Here is a 9,673-nt window from a genome sequence, read left to right on the forward strand (position 1 = left end):
CCTAGGGTTGGCCGGCCATGGGAGGTGGAGTCCCTCCGGGACTCCGCCTTCCTTGGTGGTTTCTTCCGGACTTTTCTAGAACCTTCTAGAACCTTCCATAGAACCTTCCGGATCATTTTAAATCTTATAAAATGACTTCCTATATATGAATCTTATTCTCCGGACCATTCCGGGACTCCTCGTGATGTCCGGGATCTTATCCGGGACTCCGAACAAATATTCGAACTCCATTCCATATTCAAGTTCTACCATTTCAACATCCAACTTTAAGTGTGTCACCCTACGGTTCGCGAACTATGTGGACATGGTTGAGTACTCACTCCGACCAATAACCAATAGCGGGATCTGGAGATCAATAATGGCTCCCACATATTCAACGATGACTTTAGTGATCGAATGAACCATTCACATACGATAACAATTCCCTTTGTCACGCGATATTTTACTTGTCCGAGGTTTGATCATCGGTATCACTCTATACCTTGTTCAACCTCGTCTCCTGACAAGTACTCTTTACTCGTACCGTGGTATGTGGTCTCTTATGAACTTATTCATATGCTTGCAAGACATTAGACGACATTCCACCGAGAGGGCCCAGAGTATATCTATCCGTCATCGGGATGGACAAATCCCACTGTTGATCCATATGCCTCAACTCATACTTTCCGGATACTTAATCCCACCTTTATAACCACCCATTTACGCAGTGGCGTTTGGTGTAATCAAAGTACCTTTCCGGTATAAGTGATTTACATGATCTCATGGTCATAAGGACTAGGTAACTGATGTCTACGGGAGCTTCTATTCTTGTAGACAGTGTTGGGCCTCCAAGAGCAGAGGTTTGTAGAACAGCAGCAAATTTCCCTTAAGTGGATCACCCAAGGTTTATCGATCTCAGGGAGGAAGAGGTCAAAGATATCCCTCTCAAGCAACCCTGCAACCACAAAGCAAGAAGTCTCTTGTGTCCCCAACACACCTAATACACTTGTCAGATGTATAGGTGCACTAGTTCGGCGAAGAGATAGTGAGATACAAGTAATATGGATGAGTATGAGTGGTAATAGCAATCTGAATAAAATATGGCAGCGAGTAAACATTCAACAAAACAGTAAACAAACGGAGATTCGATGCTTGGAAGCAAGGCCCAGGGATCCTGCTTTCACTAGTGGACACTCTCAACAATGATCACATAATAGGACTACTCTACACCCTCTTGTTGGATGATGAACACCATTGTGTAGGATTACACGAACCCTCAATGCCGGAGTTAACAAGCTCCACAATATGCAATGTTCATATTTAAATAACCTTAGAGTGCAAGATAGATCAACACAACCAAACCAAGTACTAACATAGCATGCACACTTCTACCATCACACTATGAAAGGAGGAATAGATCGCATCAATACCATCATAGTAATAGTTAACTTCATAATCTACAAGAGATCACAATCATAGCATAAACCAAGTACTACACGATGCACACACTGTCCACATTACACCGTGCAGGAGGAATAGACTACTTTAATAACATCACTAGAGTAGCACATAGATGAATAGTGATACAAAACTCATATGGATCTCAATCATGTAAAGCAGCTCATGAGATCATTGTATTGAAGTACATAGGAGAGAGATTAACCACATAGCTACCGGTACAGCCCCGAGCCTCGATGGAGAACTACTCCCTCCTCATGGCAGACAGCAGCGGTGATGAAGATGGCGGTGGTGTCGATGGAGAAGCCTTCCGGGGGCACTTCCCCGTCCCGGCGGCGTGCCGGAACAGAGACTCCTGTCCCCCAGATCTTGGCTTCGCGATGGCGGCGGCTCTGGAAGGTTTCTCGTACCGTGGCTTTTCCGTCTCGAGGTTTTAGGTCGAGGGGGCTTAAATAGGCGAAGAGGTGGCGTCAGGAGGTCAACGAGGCGACGACACCATAAGGCGGCGCGGCCAGGGCCTGGGCCGCGCCGACCTATCATCTGGGGCCCCTGTGGCCCCCCTCTGGCGACTCTCGGGTGTTCTGGAAGCTTCGTGGAAAAATAGGATGCTGGGCGTTGATTTCGTCCGATTCCGAGAATATTTCCTTACTAGGATTTCTGAAACCAAAAACAGCAGAAAACAGGAACTGGCCCTTCGGCATCTCGTCAATAGGTTAGTTCCAGAAAACGCATAAATATGACATAAAATGTGCATATAACATGTAGATATCATCAATAATGTGGCATGGAACATAAGAAATTATCGATACGTCGGAGACGTATCAGCATCCCCAAGCTTAGTTTCTGCTCGTCCCGAGCAGGTAAACGATAACAAAGATAATTTCTGGAGTGACATGCCATCATAAACTTGATCATAATATTGTAAACACATGCAATGAATGCAGCAATCCAAAACAATGGTAATGACATGAGTAAACAACTGAATCATAAAGCAAAGACTCTTCATGAATAGTACTTTCAAGACAAGCATCAATAAGTCTTGCATAAGAGTTAACTCATAAAGCAATAAATTCATAGTAAAGGCATTGAAGCAACACAATGGAAGATTAAGTTTCAGCGGTTGCTTTCAACTTGTAACATGTATATCTCATGGATAGTTGTCAATGCAAAGCAATATAACAAATGCAATATGCAAATATGTAGGAATCAATGCACAGTTCACACAAATGTTTGCTTCTTGAGGTGGAGAGAGATAGGTGAACTGACTCAACAATAAAAGTAAAAGAATGATCCTTCAAAGAGGAAAGCATCGATTGCTATATTTGTGCTAGAGCTTTGATTTTGAAAACAAGAAACAATTTTGTCAACGGTAGTAATAAAGCATATGTATCATGTAAATTATATCTTACAAGTTGCAAGCCTCATGCATAGTATACTAATAGTGCCCGCACCTTGTCCTAATTAGCTTGGATTACCGGGATTATCACAATGCACATGTTTTAACCAAGTGTCACAAAGGGGTACCTCTATGCCGCATGTACAAAGGTCTAAGGAGAAAGCTCGCATTGGATTTCTCGCTATTGATTATTCTCAACTTAGACATCCATACCGGGACAACATAGACAACAGATAATGGACTCCTCTTTTATGCATAAGCATGTAGCAACAATTAATTTTCTCATTTGAGATTGAGGATATATGTCCAAAACTGAAACTTCCACCATGGATCATGGCTTTAGTTAGCGGCCCAATGTTCTTCTCTAACAATATGCATGCTCTAACCATAAGGTGGTAAATCGCCCTTACTTCAGACAAGACGAACATGCATAGCAACTCACATGATATTCAACAAAGAGTAGTTGATGGCGTCCCCAGGAACATGGTTATCGCACAACAAGCAACTTAATAAGAGATAAAGTGCATAAGTACATATTCAATACCACAATAGTTTTTAAGCTATTTGTCCCATGAGCTATATATTGTAAAGGTGAAGAATGGAAATTTAAAGGTAGCACTCAAGCAATTTACTTTGGAATGGCGGAGAAATACCATGTAGTAGGTAGGTATGGTGGACACAAATGGCATAGTGGTTGGCTCAAGGATTTTGGATGCATGAGAAGTATTCCCTCTCGATACAAGGTTTAGGCTAGCAAGGTTTATTTGAAACAAACACAAGGATGAACCGGTGCAGAAAACTCACATAAAAGACATATTACAAGCATTATAAGACTATACATCGTCTTCCTTGTTGTTCAAACACCTCACTAGAAAATATCTAGACTCTAGAGAAACCACTCATGCAAACCAAATTTTAACAAGCTCTATGTATTTCTTCACTAATAGGTGCAAAGTATATGATGCAAGAGCTTAAACATGAGCACAACAATTGCCAAGTATAAAGTTATTCAAGACATCATACCAATTACTACATGTAGTATTTTCCGTTTCCAACCATATAACAATTAACGAAGCAGTTTCAACCTTCGCCATGAACATTAAAAGCTAAGAACACATGTGTTCATACGAACCAGCGGAGCGTGTCTCTCTCCCACACAAGAATTTATTCAAACAAAAACAAAAACAAAAACAAACAGACGCTCCAAGTAAAGTACATAAGATGTGACCGAATAAAAATATAGTTTCAAGAGAAGGAACCTGATAATTTGTCGATGAAGAAGGGGATGCCTTGGGCATCCCCAAGCTTAGACGCTTGAGTCTTCTTGATATATGCAGGGATGAACCACCGGGGCATCCCCAAGCTTAGAGCTTTCACTCTTCTTGATCATATTGTATCATCCTCCTCTCTTGACCCTTGAAAACTTCCTCCACACCAAACTCGAAACAAACTCATTAGAGGGTTAGTGCATAATCAAAAACTCACATGTTCAGAGGTGACACAATCATTCTTAACACTTCTGGACATTGCCCAAAGCTACTGGAAGTCAATGGAATCGAAATATCCATCGAACATAACAAAACAGGCAATGCGAAATAAAAGGCAGAATCTGTCAAAACAGAACAGTTCGTATTGATGAATTTTATTGAAGCACCAGACTTGCTCAAATGAAAATGCTCAAATTGAATGAAAGTTGCGTACATATCTGAGGATCACTCACGTAAATTGGCATAATTTTTTGAGTTACCTACAGAGAATTTTGCCCAGATTCGTGACAGCAAAGAAATATGTTTCTGCGCAGTAATCCAAATCTAGTATGAACCTTACTATCAAAGACTTTACTTGGCACAACAAAACACAAAACTAAGATAAGGAGAGGTTGCTACAGTAGTAAACAACTTCCAAGACACAAAATAAAAACAAAGTACTGTAGCAAAATAACACATGGGTTATCTCCCAAGAAGTTCTTTCTTTTTAGCCATTAAGATGGGCTCAGCGGTTTTAATGATGCACTCGCAAGAAATAGTATTTGAAGCAAAAGAGAGCATCAAGAGGCAAATTCAAAACAACTTTAAGCCTAACATGCTTCCTATGAAAAGGAATCTTGTAAATAAACAAGTTATGTAGGCATAATGCAATAAGCATAGAAAAACTAGACAAGCTCAATTTCAAAATTTTAAGCATATAGAGAGGTGTTTTAGTAACATGAAAATTTCTACAGCCATATTTTCCTCTCTCATAATAACTTTCAGTGGTATCATGAGCAAACTCAACAATGTAACTATCACACAAAGCATTCTTATCATGAGTCTCATGCATAAAATTATTACTCTCCACATAAGCATAATCAATATTATTAGTAATAGTGGGAGCAAATTCAACAAAGTAGCTATCATCAAATATAGGAGGCATATTGTAATCATAATCAAATTTACTCTCCATAGTAGGTGGCAACAAAAGACTACTATCATTATAATCATCATAAATAGGAGGCAAAGTATCATCAAAGAAAATTTCCTCCTCAATGCTTGGGGGACTAAAAATATCATGCTCATCAAAACCAGCTTCCCCAAGCTTAGAATTTTCCATATCATTAGCAACAATGGTGTTCAAAGTGTTCATACTAATATGTTCCATGGGTTTTTTAATTTTCGGATCAAACCATCCATGTCTTAAATCAGGAAATAGAATAAGAAGCTCATTGTTGTCCATTATGCCTAACTAGTGTAAACAAGAAACAAAAAGATGCAATTGCAGGATCTAAAGGAAATAGCTTCGAGCACACACACAATGGCGCTAGAAAAGTACTGTTACCTGGAACCGGAGTATGAGTGCCTTTTACCTTTCCTCCCCGGCAACGGCGCCAGAAAAGTACTTGATGTCTACGGGAGCTTCTATTTTTGTAGACAGTGTTGGGCCTCCAAGAGCAGAGGTTTGTAGAACAGCAGCAAATTTCCCTTAAGTGGATCACCCAAGGTTTATCGATCTCAGGGAGGAAGAGGTCAAAGATATCCCTCTCAAGCAACCCTGCAACCACAAAGCAAGAAGTCTCTTGTGTCCCCAACACACCTAATACACTTGTCAGATGTATAGGTGCACTAGTTCGGCGAAGAGATAGTGAGATACAAGTAATATGGATGAGTATGAGTGGTAATAGCAATCTGAATAAAATATGGCAGCGAGTAAACATTCAACAAAACAGTAAACAAACGGAGATTCGATGCTTGGAAGCAAGGCCCAGGGATCCTGCTTTCACTAGTGGACACTCTCAACAATGATCACATAATAGGACTACTCTACACCCTCTTGTTGGATGATGAACACCATTGTGTAGGATTACACGAACCCTCAATGCCGGAGTTAACAAGCTCCACAATATGCAATGTTCATATTTAAATAACCTTAGAGTGCAAGATAGATCAACACAACCAAACCAAGTACTAACATAGCATGCACACTTCTACCATCACACTATGAAAGGAGGAATAGATCGCATCAATACCATCATAGTAATAGTTAACTTCATAATCTACAAGAGATCACAATCATAGCATAAACCAAGTACTACACGATGCACACACTGTCCACATTACACCGTGCAGGAGGAATAGGCTACTTTAATAACATCACTAGAGTAGCACATAGATGAATAGTGATACAAAACTCATATGAATCTCAATCATGTAAAGCAGCTCATGAGATCATTGTATTGAAGTACATAGGAGAGAGATTAACCACATAGCTACCGGTACAGCCCCGAGCCTCGATGGAGAACTACTCCCTCCTAATGGGAGACAGCAGCGGTGATGAAGATGGCGGTGGTGTCGATGGAGAAGCCTTCCGGGGGCACTTCCCCATCCCGGCGGCGTGCCGGAACAGAGACTCCTGTCCCCCAGATCTTGGCTTCGCGATGGCGGCGGCTCTGGAAGGTTTCTCGTACCGTGGCTTTTCCGTCTCGAGGTTTTAGGTCGAGGGGGCTTAAATAGGCGAAGAGGCGGCGTCAGGAGGTCAACGAGGCGACGACACCATAAGGCAGCGCGGCCAGGGCCTGGGCCGCGCCGGCCTATCATCTGGGGCCCCTGTGGCCCCCCTCTGGCGACTCTCGGGTGTTCTGAAAGCTTCGTGGAAAAATAGGATGCTGGGTGTTGATTTCGTCCGATTCCGAGAATATTTCCTTACTAGGATTTCTGAAACCAAAAACAGCAGAAAACATGAACTGGCCCTTCGGCATCTCGTCAATAGGTTAGTTCCAGAAAACGCATAAATATGACATAAAATGTGCATATAACATGTAGATATCATCAATAATGTGGCATGGAACATAAGAAATTATCGATACGTCGGAGACGTATCAGTAACTATGTATCGAAAGCTTATAGCAAAAAACTTAATGACGTGATCTTATGCTACGCTTAATTGGGTGTGTCCATTACATCATTCATACAATGACATAACCTTGTTATTAATAACATCCAATGTTCATGATTATGAAACTAATCATCCATTAATCAACAAGCTAGTTAAGAGGCATACTAGGGACTCTTTGTTGTTTACATATCACACATGTACTAATGTTTCGGTTAATACAATTATAGCATGGTATATAAATATTTATCATAAACATAAAGATATATAATAACCACTTTTATTATTGCCTCTTGGGCATATCTCCTTCAGTCTCCCACTTGCACTAGAGTCAATAATCTAGATTACATTGTAATATACCTAACACCCATGGCATTCTGGTGTTGGTCATGCTTTGCCCTAGGGAGAGCTTTAGTCAATGGATCTGCTACATTCAGATCAGTGTGTACTTTGCAAATCTTTACTTCTCCATCTTCGATGTACTCGCGAATCGAGTGGTAACGCAGCTTGATATGCTTCAGCCTTTTGTGTGACCTTGGCTCTTGTGCATTGGCGATGGCACCCATGTTATCACAGTAGATGATTAATGGGTCCAATGCACTAGGAACCACACCGAGCTCTACAATGAACCTCTTCATCCATACCGCTTCTGATGAAGCCTCTGAAGCCGCTATGTACTCTGATTCTGTTGAAGACTTCGCCACCGTGCACTGCTTCAAGCTTGCCCAGCCATCGCAGCACCATTCAATATAAACACGTACCCAGACTGTGACTTAGAGTCATCAGGATCAGTGTTCCAACTTGCATCGGTGTAACCGTTTACAACGAGCTCTTGGTCACCTCCATAACAAAGAAACATATCCTTAGTTCTTTTCAAGTACTTCAGGATATTCTTGACCGCTGTCCAGTGTTCCATTCCTGGATCACTTTGATATCTGCTAGTCAAACTAACAGCATGTGCTATATCCGGTCTCGTACATAGCATGGCATACATGATAGATCCTACTGCCGAGGCATAGGGGATATTACTCATCCTTTCTCTTTCTTCTGCCGTAGCCGGTCCTTGAGTCTTACTCAAGACCTTGCCTGGTAACATAGGTAAAAACCCTTTCTTACTTTCGTCCATTCTAAACTTCTTTAGAATCTTGTCCAGGTATGTACTCTGTGATAGCCCTATTAGGCGTCTTGATCTATCTCTATAAATCTTGATGCCTAATATATACGATGCTTCACCAAGGTCTTTCATTGAAAAACTATTATTCAAATAACCTTTTATACTGCTTAATAGTTCTATATCATTCCCAATCAATAATATGTCATCTACATATAATATCAGGAATGCTACAGAGCTCCCACTCACTTTCTTGTAAATACAGGCATCTCCATGACACTGTATAAACCCGAAGTCTTTGATTACCTTATCAAAGCGTCGGTTCCAACTTCTTGATGCTTGCTTCAGTCCATAGATTGAACGCTGAAGTTTGCATACTTTGTCAGCATTTTTAGGATCGACAAAACCTTTGGGTTGTACCATATACAACTCTTTCTCAATGTCTCCATTAAGGAACGCCGTTTTGACATCCATCTGCCAAATCTCATAATCGAAAAATGCAGCTATTGCTAACAAAATCCTTACAGATTTTAGCTTCGCTACAGGTGAGAAAGTCTCATCGTAGTCAACTCCTTGAATTTGTCGGAAACCCTTTGCGACAAGTCGAGCTTTATAGACAGTAATATTACCATCAGCATGTGTTTTTCTTTTGAAGATCCATTTATTCTCGATAGCCTTGCGGCTATCTGGTAAGTCTACCAAAGTCCATACTTTGTTATCATACATGGATCCCATTTCGGATTTCATGGCTTCTTGCCATTTGTTGGAATCTGGGCTCATCATCGCTTCTTCATACGTCGCAGGGTCCTCATCATTGTTATCCACAATCATGACATTTAGACAAGGATCATACCAATCAGGAGTGGCACGTTCCCTTGTCGATCTGCGAGGTTCAGTAGTTTCCTCGTTCGAAGTTTCATGATCATTATCATTAGCTTCCTCTGTTGCCGGTGTAGGCGGTACAGGTACAACTTCCGGTACTGCGCTACTCTGATCAACGAGTATAGATTCATCAATCTCATCGAGTTCTACTTTTCTTCCAGTCACTTCTTTAGTGATAAATTCTTTCTCAAGAAAGGTTCCGTTCTTAGCAACAAAGATTTTGCCTTCGGATCTGTGATAGAAAGTGTACCCTATAGTTTCCTTAGGGTATCCTATGAAGACGCATTTCTCTGCTTTGGGTTCTAGCTTGTCTGGTTGTAACTTCTTTACATAGGCTTCGCAACCCCAAACTTTAAGGAATGACAGCTTAGGTTTCTTGTTAAACCATAATTCATACGGTGTCGTTTCTACGGATTTTGATGGTGCTCTATTTAAAGTGAATGCAGCTGTCTCTAATGCATAACTCCAAAATGATAACAGCA

The sequence above is a fragment of the Lolium perenne genome, chromosome 7 (genome assembly GCF_019359855.2).
Source record: "Lolium perenne isolate Kyuss_39 chromosome 7, Kyuss_2.0, whole genome shotgun sequence".
Lineage (NCBI taxonomy): Eukaryota > Viridiplantae > Streptophyta > Magnoliopsida > Poales > Poaceae > Lolium > Lolium perenne.